The 20,000-nt window shown below is 43.1% G+C and overlaps 1 pseudogene; it reads right to left on the reverse strand.

Annotated features, from left to right (window-relative positions):
* LOC125304778 overlaps positions 1–20,000 on the reverse strand; it is a 49,428-nt pseudogene that overhangs the window by 19,106 nt on the left and 10,322 nt on the right.

Raw genomic sequence — 20,000 nt, forward strand, 5'->3', positions numbered from 1 at the left:
TAAGTCCTGTGGGGAACAGCAGGATGGGTTACTCCCTGTGGGGAACAGTCCTGCAGGGGAACAGCAGGATGGGTTACTCAGTCCTGCAGGGGGAACAGCAGGATGGGGTTACTCTACTCTATGGCAGGGGAACAGCAGGATGGGTTACCTCCTGCAGTCCCTCTTGGGGGAACAGCAGAACATGGGTTACTCAGTCCTCTTGGGGGAACAGCAGAATGGGTTACTCTATGGCAGTCCTATGGGTTACTCTATGGCAGTCCTGCAGGGGAACAGCAGGATGGGTTACTCTATGGCAGTCCTGCAGGGGAACAGCAGGATGGGTTACTCTATGGCAGTCCTGCGGGGGAACAGCAGGATGGGTTACTCAGTCCCTGCAGGGGAACAGCAGTCCCAGTGGGGGAACAGCAGGATGGGTTACTCTATGGCAGTCCCATGGGAACAGCAGGATGGGTTACTGGGTTACTATGGCAGTCCTGCAGGGGAACAGCAGGATGGGTTACTCTAGTCCTGGCAGGGGGAACAGCAGGATGGGTTACTCAGTCCTGCAGGGGAACAGCAGGATGGGTTACTCCAGTCCTGGCAGGGGAACAGCAGGATGGGTTACTCAGTCCTGCAGGGGAACAGCAGGATGGGTTACTCAGTCCTGCAGGGGAACAGCAGGATGGGTTACTCTACTCTATGGCAGGGGAACAGCAGGATGGGTTACTCAGTCCTGCAGGGGAACAGCAGGATGGGTTACTCAGTCCCTCCTGGGGGAACAGTCCTCTTGGGCAGGATGGGTTACTCCCAGTCCCATGGGGAACAGCAGGATGGGTTACCTGAGTCCTGCAGGGGAACAGGGATGGGTTACAGTCCTGCGGGGAACAGCAGGATGGGTTACTCTATGGCAGTCCTGCGGGGGAACAGCAGGATGGGTTACTCTATGGCAGTCCTGCAGGGGAACAGCAGGATGGGTTACTCAGTCCTGCAGGGGAACAGCAGGATGGGTTACTCTATGGCAGTCCTGCAGGGGAACAGCAGGATGGGTTACTCAGTCCTGCAGGGGAACAGCAGGATGGGTTACTCTATGGCAGTCCTGCAGGGGGAACAGCAGGATGGGTTACTCTATGGCAGTCCTGCAGGGGAACAGCAGGATGGGTTACTCTATGGCAGTCCTGCAGGGGAACAGCAGGATGGGTTACTTATGGCAGTCCTGTGGGGAACAGCTGGATGGGAAGTCCTGTGGGGGAACAGCAGGATGGGTTACTCAGTCCTGTGGCAGTCCTGGGGAACACAGGGATGGGTTACCTGGTCCTGCAGGGGAACAGCAGGATGGGTTACTCAGTCCCAGGGGAACAGCAGGATGGTTACTGTCCAAGGGGGGAACAGCAGGATGGGCTACCTCCAGTCCCAAGGGGAACAGCAGGATGGTTACTCAGTCCCTGGCAGGGGAACAGCAGGATGGGTTACTCAGTCCTGCAGGGGAACAGCAGGATGGTTACCTAGTCCTATGGCAGGGGAACAGCAGGATGGGTTACTCAGTCCCAGGGGAACAGCATGGCAGTCCCATGGGTTACTCCAGTCTCAGTCCTGCAGGGGAACAGCAGGATGGGGTTATTTATGGCAGTCCTGCAGGGGAACAGCAGGATGGGTTACTCTATGGCAGTCCTGCAGGGGAACAGCAGGATGGGTTATTTATGGCAGTCCTGCAGGGAACAGCAGGATGGGTTACTCAGTCCCAGCAGGGGAACAGCAGGATGAGTTACTCTATAACAAACTCCTGCAGGGGAACAGCAGGATGGTTACCTCAGGTCCTGCAGGGGAACAGCAGGATGGGTTTTACTTGCTACAGTCCCAGTCCTGCAGGATGGGTTACTCTATGGCAGTCCCATGGGATGGGTTACAGCAGACGGTTACTTGGCAGTCCTGCAGGGGAACAGCAGGATGGAAGCTACCTAGTCCTGGGTAGGGAACAGGATGGGATGAGTTACTCAGTCCCGTGGGGAAAGCAGGATGGCTACTTCATGGGTCCTGAGGGGAACAGCAGGATGGGTTACTCTATGGCAGTCCTGTGGGGAACAGCAGGATGGGTTACTCAGTCCCAGGGGAACAGCAGGATGGGTTACTCACCTGTGGGGAACAGCAGGATAGGGTTACTCAGTCCCTGCAGGGGGAACAGCAGGATGGGTTATCCCAGCAGGGGGAACAGTCCCCCCAGTCCTGGGGGAACAGCAGGATGGGTTACTCCAGTCCCTGGGAACAGAGCAGAATGGGTTATCAGTCCCAAGGGGGGGAACAGCAGGATGGGTTACTCTATGGCAGTCCCATGGGGGAACAGCAGGATGGGTTATGGCAGTCCCATGGGGGGAACAGCAGGATGGGTTAACAGTCCCCATGGGGAACAGCAGGATGGGTTATCTGGCAGTCCCATGGGGAACAGGGATGGGTTACTCTATGGGCTTTTGATCTAGCTCTTCATTTATCTCTCCACCCACTCATCTCCCCATCCAAGCATCCATCTCCTCATCCATACATCCATCCATCCATCCATCTCCTCATCCATACATCCATCCATCCATCCATCTCCTCATCCATACATCCATCCATCCATCCATCTCAGTGGTGGAGGAAGTACTGAATCTCAGTACTTAAGTAAAAGTACAAATACACAGAGAAATATTTACTTAAGTAAAAGTAAAAGTACCTGCTTTTAAAATGTTTTAAATTTTTAAGTATTAAAAGTAAAAAGTATTTGCATAATGATTTATTCTTCTAATATCTATATTCTAAAAAGAAAAATAGTATGGGCTGTGGCATTTAATTAAGCTAGTTTAGGTTAGGCTATATTCGACTAGATAGTTTTAAGCCAATGCAATTGTGCCATCTGTGTCCAGTTTATTCTTGACCTACAATTCTAGAGAGTAATTCTGGTTATCTACTAGGGTGATTCGCTGAGTATATCATTCAGCAAAACACGAGAGCCTGAAGTTTAATGGGTAGACCAGGGAAACGTCCGTAGATCGTAAAATGCCAATTCTGCTGATTGAACAGAAAAGTTGCTGAGAAAGGTGTGTTTATGATTAGGTTCAGTTTCACTTGCGAGACGCACATAGACATTGAATGAGCGCTTACATTTTACCCCCCCCCCCCCCCCCCCCCCCCCCCCCCCCCAATTGTAGGCTAGTGCCTCTTATTTGATCACACAAATTAAGAAATATTTTCTAATCTGGAAAATGCTACGTTTTTTTCCTCGCCAGCGGTTCTATAATAGTCTACCGTTTATTTGTGCCAATGATCGTAATGGTGACAGAAGCATGGGCATGGCCTGTAACTCGCTGATCCGCGGATAGCAATCTTGGCCGAGAGGAGGCCCTAACGCTTCAGATAACAGACAGAGAAAGGCACAGAACACAGTTGCATGTCCAGTGTAGCCATGGGTCTGGTGAACACAGCCTAATGAATGATGGCTACAAGCTCACGCTTGCCTGGTCTAGACTAGAAGCTTATGTTTCAAAGATTGAAGGGCACGAAGCGCTCCAGAACCCGATAGCAACCCCTCCCCTGGTAAAACAAACGTGTTTGTCAGAGAGAAAAAATCTGATCATAAAATGCATCGTGAAAAAAGGAAATCGATGGTGTTGTAAAGTAAAAGTACAGATAATTGCTAAAATGTATAACGAAGTAAAAGTCAAAAGTATGCACTATAAATTCTACTTAAAGTAAAGTACAAACGCGGAATATTTACTTAAGGCTAGTAACGGCGCATTTGTGCCGTTACATTCCACCACTGTCCATCTCTTTATTAGATTAGATTAGATTAGATTCAACTTTATTGTAATTTAGCAGAGTACGGGTACAAGCCAATGAAATGCAGTTGACATCCAACCAGAAGTGCAAAGAAGCATTAAATACCAAAGTGCAGGTTCAGTAAGGTATTCTGTGCAGTTGTGTAGATAATAGAGATTAATAATGTACAGTGTGTAGTTGGATAAATACAGGTTTTCCAGATGACATGTCTACAGAGACAGATAAGATTATCCATCCACCCATCTCCTCATCCATCTATCCATCCATCCATCCATCTCCCCATCCATCCATCCATCTCCATATCCATTCATTAATTTATTCATCCACCCATCTATCAAAGCCCTCCAGGATCTTGCGAGAGTGAGTGCATGATTGAGGCCAAAGTGATCGAATTGGTTGTAGGAATTCTAAAAAAAGATTTGGCTGAAATTACCCTGATTTTGAGTTTGGATTAAATCCCTAATAATGCTATGATTTGGACATTGTTTTTCTCCAGAATAACCTGCAATTGCAGGAAATGCTTGAGTCTGTGTGAATTTGAGAAAACTGAAGATCAGAAAATCCTGGGGGGATCTGTCCATCTAACCATCCACCCATCTACTCATCCATCTCTTCATCTATTCATCCACCCATCCATCTGTCCATCTCTACATTTACTCATCCATCTCTTCATCTATTCATCTACTCATCCATCTCTTCATTCATCTACTCATCCATCTATTCATCCACCCATCCATCTGTCCATCTCTTCATCTCTTCATCTACTCATCCAACAGCCGGCATACATAGCGGCATATCAGCCTATGACTACTGTGCTCTACAATGTGTTCAAGGGTCAAGCAACCTCACTGCAGAGCTGTGAAAATAATTATCACACATGGTCCAGACTTCTGGTTTTATGCTGCTTCTTGTCCTGGTGTTACGGCACCAGCCTCCCATTCCTCTCCCTGTGGTGTGTTAAACCACAGGCACGACACCACACAGCAGGCAGGGCCTGGGAGGAGTTTAGTGGGGAGTGGAGCAGAGGAAAGCTCCAGGAGAGCTGTGTTAGCCCTGCACGGCCACCCCAGTATCAACGCCTCAATAGAGCTTACTGCAGAGCTTACACTTACTGCAGCTCTCCTCATAGTGCCCTGCACAGCCACCCCAATGTCTCCATAGAGCACACCACAGTTACAGCTCTCCTCATAGTGTCATCCCTGCACATTCACCCCAGCACCAACGGCTCCATAGAGCACACCACAGCTCTTCTCATAGACCCTTTTACTGTTTATAAACAATGATGGATGCGCACACATTTGTGAAATGAAAGTTAGATAGTTTGTCAAGCTACGCAAAGGGATTAACCACAAAAGATTGTGAAAACTACCTGAATGCTTTTGATGCTAGTTACACTTCTAAATCAGCGTTTAAAACTTTTTACTTTCCTTTCCTCATCTAAATCGCTCTGAACAGAGCCTGTTGACGGAGAGCCTGTTCACTCCCTATTGACTGCTATTCTATCGATCCCGGTTGCAGTTCGCCCACAGTTCCCTTAGCGGCAGTCGTGAGCGAGTCCCAAATGAACGGGAGTCTATGGGGCCAGAGGGTAAAATGTATTTTTTCACTTGCTTATCATCAAAAAAAACAACTACAGTATGTGAAACAAACAAATACCTATGTCCTTTTGGTATTTTACAAGGTGAGCCAGTGGCTCTTATTTGAAATTCTCTGGTCTGAATGAATGGAGTAGCACATTACTTCTGTTTCCAAAATGCACGTGCATACTTTTGATGAATGTAGCTAGCAGAGGTGGAAAAAGTATGAAAATATTGTACTCAAGTAAAAGTACCAATACCTTGATGAAATATTACTCAAGTACAAGTTAAAATACCGATCTGAAAATGTACTCAAGTAAAAGTAAAAAGTAGTTCATTTAAAATGTACTTTAAGTAAAAGTTACTTAGTTACTTTTTTTTTTGGGGGTACCAGAACAACAGAACAACCAGTTTTACCAAAGACTTTCTAATGAGGAGATACAGCACTCAAAAAATCCTCCATAGTAATGCATGGGGTTAGTTTGTAACGCCAATATGGCAGTTGTCTACACATCATATGTCTACACATATCACAACCCTTCCGCGACAAAACGTTGACATGTGAATACATTGAGCCAATCATGTGGTGTGTTGTAAAATACATTGAGCCAATCATGTGGTGTGCTGTGAAGACATCGTGCCAATCATCTGTTGTGATCTCGCTGCTGGAGCAAGATTGGTGTCGTGAAGACTTACTCACACGCATTTCTGCTGAAATAGATGCAACGATAAGTGCCCAAAAGTGTTGCAATATGGCCACCGAGTGGAGGTACTTGCCTGAAAAGGACGTTGAGAAATGGAGATCTATGTGAAAAATCACCGGAGTTCTCCTTTAAGTTTGAGCAGTAGTTGATTTTCAAAGTTAGTTGCACTCATCCTTGGGTCGCTTTGCAGTGAACAGTAATCCAGCACAACTGAAAAGCCCCTCACAGGCAGCTGAGGCAGGCAGGCCAATATTGAGTTGCAGAGAGTTTTTTTTATATTTGGAAACGAGCAGAAGGTTCAGCAGATTAAAGGGCATCGTACTGGGGGGGAAAGTGGGAAGTATAGGGCCCCAATGGAGGAGAGGGCCCGTGAAAAGTGGAATACAGGGGGCACAACATTTTCACCAGGCATTAGTAATAACTCAGGTAATCCACACATAAAAAATCCAAACAACTCCATAAATAGAGTCATGTAATGAAGTGGAATAACACAGGGGAAAAGTATTGAACACGCTAAGAAAAAGCACTAAGGCAAGGAAAGGAAAGGAACGAGCTGGAATCTGTATAGAGAGTAGTTATCCTTTCTATCTGTGCAAATTAATAAAAGCTTGGTTAGTAGCCTACATATTGATGGGCTATAAAAAGGGTTTTCATTACCAAGGTGTCACACAAGAAACATTTCATGATGGATAAAAGCAAAAAGCTCTCCCAAGACCTTTGCAACCTTATTGTTGCAAAACATATCAATGAAACTGGTTAGAGATGCATTTCAAAACATCAGAATCTTCCAGTAAGCAGCATGGGAGCCATTACAGTGTATCTGCAAGTGGAAGAAACATCACTGCATCATCAACCAGCCATGCACAGAATCTCCTCGTAATATTTCTGACCAGGGAGTCAGAAGGATAGTCAATTCCAAGAGCCAAGGACCACTCAGAGAAAGCTCCAGAAAGACTTGAAGGCAGCCAATTCAATTAAATAGTTCTGGAAGTAACTAAAGATCAGGATTCACAAGAGGGACCCTTGGAATCTGTTTAGAACAATGGGCCAAAATCAGACCTGATACTGCGACCAATAAGTTTTGTCATACAGGAAATGTCTTGAAGCTGTCTTTACAAACAAAGGCTTTTCCACAAAGTATTGAAGAAATTTCAGTAGGCACGTTCAATACTTTTTTCCTGTGTCATTCCACTTTAATACACAAAACTCTTACGTTTGGATTTTTTATATGTGTGTTACTGTAATATAATGTGTGGTGAAAATTTCGAATAGACTCACTGGAAGTTTAGGCTAATTATTGAAAAAAAAAAAAAAAGCGTTCAATACTTATTTCCACCATATATTTATTTTACCTGAATATTTTAACTTCCAAATTAAATGTCAAAATGAATGTCAGACAAAATTTGTTTGACTGACTGGATTTTGTATACAAATCATAGTGAAAACTGTGTAAGGTCACTCTCACTCTCCCTCGCTAAAGAGCTAATGGTTTAGTCCGCCTGCACGATTCATAAGGTAGTCTAGGCCTATCTTTTGTTTATTTAGTTGAGCATCGCTAGTAGTGGACCGCTAATTGTTTCGCTGCTGGTGCAATGTCTTTCTCCAAGAAAGCCAAGTCAGGTTACTAAAAACAAAGGCCAAAACAGGAAGAGAGACATCAAAATGAGGGGAAACAACTGCTAATAAACTTCTTTCCAAAGAAAGGTGAGCACAAACGTCAAAACACGAAATCCCATGGTGTTTGCTTAAATATCTCCGCAATCATTAGTGCTAAAATGAACTGAGACAACCGATTGGAATAGCGGAAAATACACTTTCATAGGTTAGGCTAATCTGATGCATTTCGTGATCTAGTCTCCATCACTTTCAGAAAGACTGCATGGCGCCAGCTTGATTCATGTCCTGTTGTATGCTACATGCTGATCATTTTCACTAGGCTAGTGGTTTAGGGCCGATTTTTTTCTCTCCCTTTCCGTTTTCGTTTGTCTTAACTTTTTTTTTTACTCAAGTAACGGATGGGACTTTTGATGTAGCGAAGTACAATACTTCACTCAAAATGTAATCAAAATGTAAAATTTAAAATACCGATTTTATAAACTACTTAAAAATACAAAATACACAGAAAAACTACTCAATACAGTAACGTGAGTAAATGTATTTCGTTACTTTCCACCTCTGGTAGCTAGTAAAAGGGTATATGGTGCCGTCCTGACGATGTTCTTCTCATGGTGTTCTCATCACCATGTTTCAATGTTCTCTCACAGTGTTCTACTAACAGAGTTTTCTTCATGGTGTTCTCATCACAGTGTTCTCTGAAAGTGTTCTCCTCACAGTGTTCTACTAACAGAGTTCTCTTCATGATGTTCTCATTGCAGTGTTCTCTGAAAGTGTTCTCTTCACAGTGTTCTTACAGGGTTCTCCTCATGGTGCTCTCATCACATTGTTCTCTGACAGTGTTCTCATCATAAAATTCTCCTCATGGTGTTCTCCTCACAGAATTTTCCTCATGGAGTTCTCATCACAGAGTTCTCCTTATGGAGTTCTCATGGCAGTGTTCTCCTCATGGTGTTCTCATTCTCTGACAGTGTTCTTCTCATACTGTTCTCATAGTTCTCCTCACAGTATTTTCCTTATAGTAGTGTTCCTGCAGTTTTCTGATCTCTGTGTCTCAGTGTACTGCTCTTCATGGTGTTTTGCCAGCATTGTTCTCCTCAGTCCCCTGGGGATCAATAAAGTATCTATCTATCTATCTATCTCTATCTATCCATCTATCTATCTATCTGTCTTCTCTTCTCACACTCCTTGCTTTTCATTGTGTCTTGATTTTACCATTTGTGTATTTGATTTTATTTCTTCACTGTACTGCAACGTTCTACTCACAGTGCTCTCTTTAGAACGTTTTCCTTTCCACAGTGTTCTCCTCATAGTGCCTTGGTGTTCACTATATCTTCCTTACTATGTTCTTTCACAGCTGGCCTACACTGGGAGCGCAACTGGAGCTCTCTGTTCATGGAGTGTAAAAATAGTTTACACATTTTTTTCAAATGTGTGTAGCACTCACACCTCTGATGTAACCAGTTCCACTGATTAAAGTGGAAGCTAATTGTTGCAGCATACACTCATACTACATAGCCCAGCTGTCAGTGTTCCCCTTGTAGTGTCCCCCTCTGTAGTATCCCGCTGTGGCTCCTCACTTCTACTTCCATCTCCTTCTAGAGGTGGCCACCATTCAGCATTTGATTCTTCCTCCACTGAGTGAGCAGGCCAGGAGGGCTAGGACATAAGGAGTGCAGGCCTGCACACACACTGTAGCCTAGCAACGTATTCACACAACGACAAGTGCGCACAAGCCCAGGGATCCTGATTTAGATGAGCTGTCAGGCAGAAACTGCTCATTTCACAGCTCGCATGAAGGAAAATTAGGCAGAAGCCTCTGCTCATTTGCATTTAGAGAAAACAAGCTACAGAAACGACATCCTCATTCACATGAAGAGAAACCGCACAGAGACCCTTCATTCACATTTAGAGAAGCTACGCAGAAAGTCATTCCCTCCAGCTGAGAAATGAATTAATCTTGCTCACAAAAGGAGAATGTGAAAGTGCAGAAACGCCTCATCCTCGTCCACTTTCACTGTGCTGTCGTCTGAAGATAAACAAAACGCCTGACCATGTTTAAGAGCTTGCGGGGGATGAGGGGGCAAAGTGAGAGGAAAGAATGTGGCAACAGAGAGAGGGAGGAGAGAGATCTGTGTTGATCCTGAGGCCATCTGGCTCTGGGTAGGAGCAGGGAGGTAAACAGCACTCATGAGTACTTAGTTTCCTCAATAATAAACAGATCAGATCACCTCAAGAGTACTTAGGGCCCTTTATGAACACTTGCATTATCTTATGACTTCATATCACTTCATAAAGACTTATTCATAAACACTCATGAGCACTTCCACTCCTTCCTGAACACTTAGAGAATATTATTACATCCTTCATGAACATGATCATGACACTGGTGTTGGTAGCATCTTATTGGTGTTAACAGACATGTCACAACATAATGACCACTTTCTTCCATGTCCCTTCATAAATATTTACATTCCTTCATTAACATTTATGTTTTTCATAAATATGTATATCTCTTTAAAGACTTGTGTTCCTTCATAAACACTTATAAACACACGTCTCTTCACAAACCCGTGTGTCTCTTCATAAACACATATAAACACACGTCTCTTCACAAACACGTATGTCTCTTCATAAACACTTACGTTCCTTCCTCTTGCAGTACTGGAGCTGGGCAGAGAAGATAAGTGTCCTCAATCACCAAGGGCCTCTTCACTGAAATAGAGGAAGAGAGACCAGGAGAGAGATGAGAGATGAGAGACAAGGAGAGAGATGAGAGACAAGGGAGAGAAATGAGATGAGAGAGAAGGGAGAAATGAGAGATGAGAGACAAGGAGAGATGAAAAGAGATGAGATGAGAGAAGGAGAAATGAGAGATGAGAGACAAGGAGAGAGATGAGAGACAAGGGAGATAAATGAGATGAGAGAGAAGGGAGAAATGAGAGATGAGAGACAAGGAGAGAGATGAGAGACAAGGGAGAGAAATGAGATGAGAGAGAAGGGAGAAAAGAAGGGAGGGAAGGGAGAAGATAAAAGAAGGGAAGGGGAGTCAAGGGGAGACATGAGATGAGAGGAAAGGAGAGATGCAAAGAGGTGAGGAGGGCAGGGGTGGAAAGGATGAAAGAGTAGATTACAAGAGAGAAGTAGAGAGTAGAGCGTCAGAGAGGAGAGAAGAGCAGGGGAAAAAGAAGAGAGATAAACTAGCTCTGCAACAACTGATAGATTAATCGATTAGTTGTCAGCTATTAAATCGTTCGGCAACTATTTTGGTAAACACTTAATTGGATTGTGTCATTTTTTAAAAAGAAAAATAAACCCACTAATTATTTGACTGCAGCTTCTTCAACTTAAATATATTTAGCTTTACAAACAAAGCAAGGCATCCTAATCTTGGGCATCGGAAACACATTTATTTAATTATTTTCTGGTAGTTTATCGATCAAACAACTAATTGATTAAACGCAAGACTATAAGAGTAATGAACACTACAACCCTACATTAAACCCTCTGTTAAGTGCGATAGCCTTTGGCTCTCATCATCATCAACATCATCACTACCTTCTCTAATTTAATACAACAGCACACTTCATGGCTCACTGAGCTCTCCAAATAGACCATTTGTCACCACTAGCACTTCATTTGGGGATTGTTCAGTTGATGGCTGTAATATGCTTGCAGAGGTTGTGTGCAGGTGAGAGGAATTTCATGCCACATGGTTGCACGCTCCTAAAGGCCTCTTGTTGAGCGAGCAGAGTGGAGATTAATTGGAGGCTTAATCCTGCTTATTGAAATGGACTCTAAGTAGTGTGAGGGTTAAGTCCATTAAGAGGAGCAGTCTGAACCGAGCGGGTGAAGTGCTATGGCTGCTCTTCCCCTCTCGTGTGGAAAATGGAACGACTGGATTTCTCTCAGAACATAATGGTCTATTTACTCTGGCTCGAATGAAGCACACACACACACACACACACACACACACACACACAAGCATGCACATACACACACATACTGACACACGTATGCACACACACAGATGCACAGTCTCACACACATATACTGACACACACACATACTGACACACATATGCACACACACAGAGACGCACAGACTCGGCACATTCCATCTGATACTGTTTTAAGTGAAATAGCAGCCGCAAGGCCAGGAGAGAGCTGAGAAATGAGCACTTGGAGCTACGGAGGGCAGGCCGATCCCTCGCTACGCCCGGCCAACACAAATCAAGCAGTACCTCCCCTGTCTGTCTGAGAGGACGACAGCAAGAGAGAAACAGAGAGCAGCAAAAACAAATCACTGCCACAGTTAACAGTTTTACAGTTAAATCATTAGGAGGCGTCTGTCTCCCCATGTTAACTCCTCAGACATTAGTGGGGGTAAAATGCCAGGCAAACAGAGGAGCACAATTTGTCAGGTTGACTAGTTTTTGGCCTGTTACCTAAAAAGGTGTACTCGACATTAAGGCTCTGGCTCTGAGCCTGTTACCTGAAAAGGTGTAATGGACATTAAGGCTCTGAGCCTGTTACCTGAAAAGGTGTACTCGACATTAAGGCTCTGGTTCTGAGCCTGTTACCTGAAAAGGTGTAATGGACATTAAGGCTCTGGTTCTTGGGGGGAGTGTTGATGACCCATGAGCTTTTGGGTGTATTGTACAATTGTGGAGAGACATTGTTGATGTTTGAGCTCAGTGGTTGTTGAAAGTGCATCCCTCCAATCCCGTGATTGGAGAGAGAGTGCAGATGGGTATATAAGTATCCAATCCTGTGATTGGAGAGAGAGTGTGATGGGTAGGCTATATAAGTATCCAATCCCGTGATTGGAGAGAGAGTGCAGATGGGTATATAAGTATCCAATCCTGTGATTGGAGAGAGAGTGTGATGGGTATATAAGTATCCAATCCTGTGATTGGAGAGAGAGTGCAGATGGGTATATAAGTATCCAATCCCGTGATTGGAGAGAGAGTGTGATGGGTATGTGAGTATCCAATCCCATGATTGGAGAGAGAGTGATGGGTATGCTATATACGTATCCAATCCCATGATTGGAGAGAGAGTGCAGATGGGTATATAAGTATCCAATCCCATGATTGGAGAGAGAGTGTGATGGGTAGGCTATATAAGTATCCAATCCCATGATTGGAGAGAGAGTGATGGGTATGTGAGTATCCAATCCCATGATTGGAGAGAGAGTGATGGGTATATAAGTATCCAATCCTGTGATTGGAGAGAGAGTGATGGGTATGTGAGTATCCAATCCCGTGATTGGAGAGAGAGTGATGGGTATGTGAGTATCCAATCCTGTGATTGGAGAGAGTGATGGGTATGTGAGTATCCAATCCCGTGATTGGAGAGAGAGTGATCCAGTCCCAATGTGATTGGAGAGAGAGTGATGGGTATGTGAGTATCCAGTCCTGTGATTGGAGAGAGAGTGATGGGTATGTGAGTATTTACTTCGCTTGTTCTTTACCCTATTTTCTTACTTTTCCGGATCTCTACGATACCCTTGAAAGACAAGTTTGCTGAGGTGATTAGAGAGCCTCTTCAACTATTCAGGACTGCCCTGCTGAGAGACATAGGCCCTGTATACACGTACCATAGCAATAGCGGGAAGCTACGTTAAGGTGGGGACTCTGAAATGGGCTAGACCTCTCACGTGAAGTGAAATTGAAGAAACCAATCACATGCAACCAGTGTTACATTCTGATCTATCTATCTTTTATTAATTAACTTCATTTGTGCGTCTGACGTCACTCTGACTACGGAAAACTTGCACCTTAAATCTTTAAAGTGACAGTGTGGACTCAGAGGATTTCTTTTCAGATATCTCATACTCAAAGTGGCAGAAGAGTTAAAGGTGCTCTCTCTTTTTAAAGTGGCTTTGTTAAAGGTGGTTTCTCTTTTTAAAGCGGTAGGGTTAAAGGTGGTTTCTCTTCTTAAAGCGGCTGTGTTAAAGGTGCTCTCTCTTCTCAAAGTGGCAGTGTTAAAGGTCCTTTCTCTTCTTAAAGGGGCAGTGTTAAAGGTGGTTTCTCTTCACAAAGCGGTAGGGTTAAAGGTCCTCTCTCTTCTCAAAGCGGCAGGGTTAAAGGTGGTTTCTCTTCTCAAAGCGGCTGGGTTAAAGGTGTTCCCTCTTCTTAAAGCGGCAGTGTTAAAGGTGGTTTCTCTTCACAAAGCGGTAGGGTTAAAGGTGTTCTCTCTTGTTAAAGGTGGTTTCTCTTCACAAAGCGGTAGGGTTAAAGGTCCTCTCTCTTCTCAAAGCGGTAGGGTTAAAGGTGTTCTCTCTTGTTAAAGGTTGTAAACATGCTCCCTCTCTTTTTCAAAATGAATGTGTTATAAGTAAAAAGGTGTTCTCCCTCACTCAATGTGACCATGCTACTGTATAACGTTGGGAAGAGGGTGGGGGATGGGTCTCTTTGTTAGTAGCTTGTTTCACAGAACAAATCTGTGTATTTCTATGTGTGTCTGTGTATCTGTTATGCTCAAAATCTCACAAATAAATCACAAATAAATCATTCAAAAAAAGGTGTTTTTTCTCTTACTCATAGTGACATGTGTGAAGGTGCATGTGTGAAGGTGCATTTCTCTTACTCATAGTGACATGTGTGAAGGTGCATGTGTGAAGGTGCATTTCTCTTACTCATAGTGACATGTGTGAAGGTGCATGTGTGAAGGTGCATGTGTGAAGGTGCATTCTCTTACTCATAGTGACATGTGTGAAAGTGCATTTCTCTTACTCATAGTGACATGTGTGAAGGTGCATTTCTCTTACTCATAGTGACATGTGTGAAGGTGCATGTGTGAAGGTGCATGTGTGACATGGTGCATTCTCTTAGTCATAGTGACATGTGTGCATGTGTGAAGTGCATTTCTCTTACTCATGACATGTGACATGTGTGAAGGTGCATTTCTCTTACTCATAGTGACATGTGTGAAGGTGCATGTGTGAAGGTGCATTCTCTTACTCATAGTGACATGTGTGAAGGTGCATTTCTCTTACTCATAGTGACATGTGTGAAGGTGCATGTGTGAAGGTGCATTTCTCTTACTCATAGTGACATGTGTGAAGGTGCATGTGTGAAGGCGCATGTGTGAAGGCGCATTTCTCTTACTCATAGTGACATGTGTGAAGGTGCATGTGTGAAGGTGCATGTGTGAAGGCGCATTTATCTTACTCAAAGTGACGGTGTCGTTGATGCGGAAGCTGCACAGGATCTGCTCCACGTTCCGTGCGTGCAGAAACCCGTTGCCACTCACCACCACCTGGAACACCTCTGCAGAACCGAGAGAACCAGGTGAGCACGGAACACCAGGGGTCACCAATCATGGTAACTGCAGAACCTATCCCCCCCTTCATATCAATCCACCCCCCTGTGACTCAACTGATTAGTCAGTCATCAGCTGAGAATTCACAAGATCCGCATGTACTTTTGAGAAAAATGAGACAAAGCAGATATCCAGAATCAGAACCATTTAATTTGGTTTATTTTCATATAATTTTATTTTAATTTAATTTAATAACTATTATTATTAATAATAAAATATTATTATTTTGTTCCAAATCATATGATTTTGTATTAATCTTTATATTAAAGAACTCAATGTCAGATGAACCTTGTTGATTCTCGGTTGTGTTGAAGCTGGGATGAGGGGGGTGTGAATAGGATAGGATGTGATGATGGGAACGGCCTACCTCCTGCACAAATACTCGATGGTTCAACAGCCAGGATCTCAATGCATGACCTCTTCAGGATCTGTGTGGACATTTCACATGCAACAACATCACAAACAAGTTCTACTCCATTCAGTTCCATTCTACTCTACTGATTCTAGTCTGTTACTCTATTATTGTCTCCATAGCTCTGGTGTAGTGACATGGTTGTATCTTATATATTAGGACCACCCTGGATGGTGAAAGATCACTACAGTGTGACTGATTTAAAGACCCACTGCAGCCATTTGATTAAACCCTGTAATATAATTTGAGTTCCTCAGCGATGTACATGCATAAGTTGTTTTCACGAAAATGTATCAAAAGTAACAAAAGATGTATCTCTGCACCTTCTCCCTCATCCCTGAAGCATTTACTAAGCTCCGCCCATCCCCTGTCTATGCCTCTGTCACAAAGGCCCGCCCCGTCTCTGCCCCCCCACCAACTGTAGCTAAATTCTAAATTCTCATTCCAGATTTGATCTCCAGACAGTCTGGAGTTGCTTTGCCATAGCTCACTTGTGGGCAGAGTTGCTAACCATTTCATGAAGGCTACCTTGTTCCAGGTATTAAAAACACCTGAGCTCGCGCTGACGACGGTTCTTTGACGACACAAGAGTTGCCTGTGATTTGTCCTACCATTTTGTGATATCAGAAAAAAACGGGCTAATGCATTTTGTTTTTTGGAGACCTGAGTTGATACACTGACAGTTCAAACCAGAAATCCTCAAGAATGATCTTTATAGAGTAGTTCACTCATAATAACACATAGGGAACACCAAATGAACATCTAATGATTTTTATAGAGTAGTTCAAATGAACATCTAATGATCTTTATAGAGCAGTTCACTCATAATAACACATAGGGAACACCAAATGAACATCTAATGATCTTTATAGAGTAGTTTTCACTCATTATAACACATAGGGAACACCAAATGAACATCTAATGATCTTTATAGAGTAGTTCACTCATTATAACACATAGGGAACACCAAATGAACATCTAATGATCTTTATAGAGTAGTTCACTCATTATAACACATAGGGAACACCAAATGAACATCTTACTGAATCACTGTCTGCTTCTTACCTCCAGATATAACACTTACATTCATCCTTTACCATCACCTATATAATCACTTAACCTACGACTAACCTTTATGGCACCTACACCCACATATAACCCATCCTGCAAGCCTCATTCTTCATGAAGTTTTATGGCAGTTTTATGATACTGTAGTTCTTAATTAAGACACTTTTATGAGATCTCTATAATAGACTAATTAATGACGATGATGCTCGCTAATGTAGGCTGGCGTGATTAGTTGTTGTGACAAGGCAGGGAAGCATGAGACATCCTAGACATTTTTTGTTATCTGGCAGTTTGTCATACCGAATCGATGACACCTTGCAGTGCCTCAAAGCCATCGTTCACTGGGAACACGTGGTCTTTGCTGTCCGCTATTGTTGCCAACTGCATAGAAAAGACCACAAACACGGTTAATTGTGTGTGTGTGTGTGTGTGTGTGTGTGTGTGTGTGTGTGTGTGTGTGTGTGTGTGCGTGTGTGTGTTCAGTGCACAGTCTACCAAAACATTGTTTTTGTTTCTGTTTTTTATAGAAGCAAACATTTCACAATCTCCCTTGAATCTCCTCAAAAGTCAAAAACACCTTCTATCTTCGTACATGAAAACATGTTGGAATGTGCAAATGAATCCACGTGAGTAACAAGAGACCTCGTAGCTGTGTGAGTGCATGTGTTCCTTGGTTCTTAACATGTTGTGATGAATCAGTGTGGCTGTGCACCCTAACCTGGGTTTCATTGAAGTCCTTCACACCTACGCAGTAAACAGTAGCACCCAGCTGGCGGGATCGACTGGCCTGCCATCGGGAGTTGGTGCCAGCGTCCGAGAGAGGAGAAAAAAGGGACAGTTTAGACAGAGCGGGAGCCAAGAGGGGATGGAGACGCAAACACAAAACTATGCAGGGACATTCAGGCAACCAGAAGGAAAAATGCTGTAGGGACCATCTAGTTGCAAACCATAACAAATCTGGAAAATCGAAATCTTCTCAGAAGGGATCACAGGTTTTCAACATTCGATTACATTAGATTCCATTGTTTTTAGTACAACCCCACACACCAGTGTTAACACACACTGCCACTACCACCGTGACCTTGACCCTTAACCCTCTGATGCCTGAGCTTTAAGCAAGGTGATAAAGATGACCTTGACCCTTAACCCTCTGATGCCTGAGCTTTAAATAATAATAATAATAATAATTAGCTTTATTTGTATAGCACCTTTCATACACAGAATGCAGCTCAAAGTGCTTTACATTTGAAGCATGTAACACAATAATAGTCAGTCAGTCATTATCAATCACTTTTCTTTTGCTGTTTATGTTATACCAAGCAACATATCAAAATATAGAAAAATGACGCTATAAGACTGGCAGCCTTAACCTCTTACCCCCACAAGCACGCCATATGGCAACTGTGGCAAGGAAAACTCCCATATTCCAGGAAGAAACCTTGAGCAGAACCTGACTTAATAGGGGAGCCCATCTGTTTCTGGCTGGTTGCTAAGCCCTCCAATAGTAGCAGATGTAGAATAATCTGAGAAAGTAGTCTACAGGATAAGATGAGTTCCTGTACAGGCATGTTTTCAGATCTTTTTAAAAATATTTACTGAACTTCGCCTGTTTGATGTACAGAGGCAGGGTGTTCCATAGTTTGGGGCATAATGGATAAACGGAGCTTCTCCACTTTGTTTGTGGAGCACTTTGGGGTAATGATTAAAAAAAGATTAGAATTGGATGGATCTAAGTTTCCTTTGTGGTTGATAAGATATTAAAAGCTCAGAGATATATGAAGGTGCTATGCCATTCAGAGCTTTGTAAGTAATTAACATAACCTTAAAATCAATTCTATAGGAAATAGGGACCAGTGCAGTTCAGCCAACACAGGGGTGATGTGTTCTCTTCTTAGTCTTAGTTAAAAGTCTAGCCACAGAGTTCTGTATGAGTGCCAATTTCTTTAGATGTTTTTTGGGAAGACCAGTGAAAAGTGCATTGCAGTAGTCTAACCTGCTAGTGATAAAGGCGTGAATTAGTTTTTCTGCATCTTGTTGAGTTAAAAAGGGTCAAGACTTTGGCAATGTTTCTCAAGTGGAAATAGGCTGTCTGAGTAACTTTACTGATATGGGGCTTAAAACTTAACTCTGCATCTAAGATGACACCGAGGCTTGTTACTTTTGGTTTGACCTGGTGTGCCAAGTTCCCCAGATTACTAAGAATAATATCTCATGTTTTGGTCCAACCAGAAGTACCTCTGTTTTGTCATCATTTAGTTTCAAAAGTTTTTGCTCATCCACTGATTAATGGAGGTTAGGCATGCAGTGAGGGAGCAAAGGCATCTGGGTTAGTTGGCTCCACAGAAAAGATACAATTGGGTATCATCATGAGCTGTGGAAGTTTACATTATGCTGACTTCTATGACGCTTCCCAATGGAAGCATATATAGAGAAAATAGCAGGGGACCAAGGCAGCTCCCCCTGGGCCACACCAAAAGGCAAGTCATGTTTTTCAGATACATGATCTCCTAGACTGATATAAAAAATCTCTGCCAGTAATGTAGGTTTGAAACCAGTTTAGAGCATTATCAGAGAGCCAACCTTACTTCAAGAAGGGCGGTGAATTAGGATGCTATGATCACGGTGTCGAATGCCGCACTCAAATCCAGAAGAATAAGGATTGAGACTTTGTTTGAGTCGGTAGCTAGTCTGAGATCATTGACTATCTTTACTAGAGCCGTTTCTGTGCTGTGATTTGATCTAAAACCTGATTGGAATTTTCAAGGATACTGTTTTCAATTTGAGGAAGGTATTTAACTGATTGCAAAACAACTTTTTCAAGTACTTTGCTCAAAACGATAGATTTGATATAGGCCTGTAGTTGCTCAGATTGGTATGGTCAAGATTTGACTTTTTAAGTAAAGGTTTCACAACAGCGGTTTTAAAAGCAGTTGGAAATATACCTGTTTCTAATGAGGTATTTATTACCTTGAGAAAAAAGGGAGCTAAAGCCATCATATACTTTTTTTTGAGGAATGTAGTAGGGATTGGATCTAAAACACATGTTGAGGAGCCGTTTGAGTTATAATTTTACCAAGCTCAGATTGAGTAATAGTGCTAAAGGACCTTAATTTTGGGGCTGTTTTGGGTGTACTATCAAACATATTAGTTGTGTTACCAATAGCCTCCTTATAGAAATGACTTTGTTTTTGAAGAAGTCTGCAAATTCTTCGATCTTAGAGAGGATGCCTGACTGAGTGTATCAAAAGGTGTATTAAAGGAACCGTATGTAAGAAATGTATTTCAATTAATCATAAAAATGGCCTTGATATGTCACTAGACATTAAGAAATCATGTTCATTTCAAAAAGTTGCAGCCCTCAACTGATGTTGATGTTGTCATGTTGTGTTTTGGCCTGATGCGCCACCCTCCACCTATCTACTAATAACGAAGTCAGTAGTGTTTCAGCATCCGGGTTGCCAGGTCTGCCAGTCAGGGGGGAGGGGATACACCGCTCTACAGTCATTTGAAA

Source organism: Alosa alosa, chromosome 12 (assembly GCF_017589495.1).
Source record: "Alosa alosa isolate M-15738 ecotype Scorff River chromosome 12, AALO_Geno_1.1, whole genome shotgun sequence".
Lineage (NCBI taxonomy): Eukaryota > Metazoa > Chordata > Actinopteri > Clupeiformes > Clupeidae > Alosa > Alosa alosa.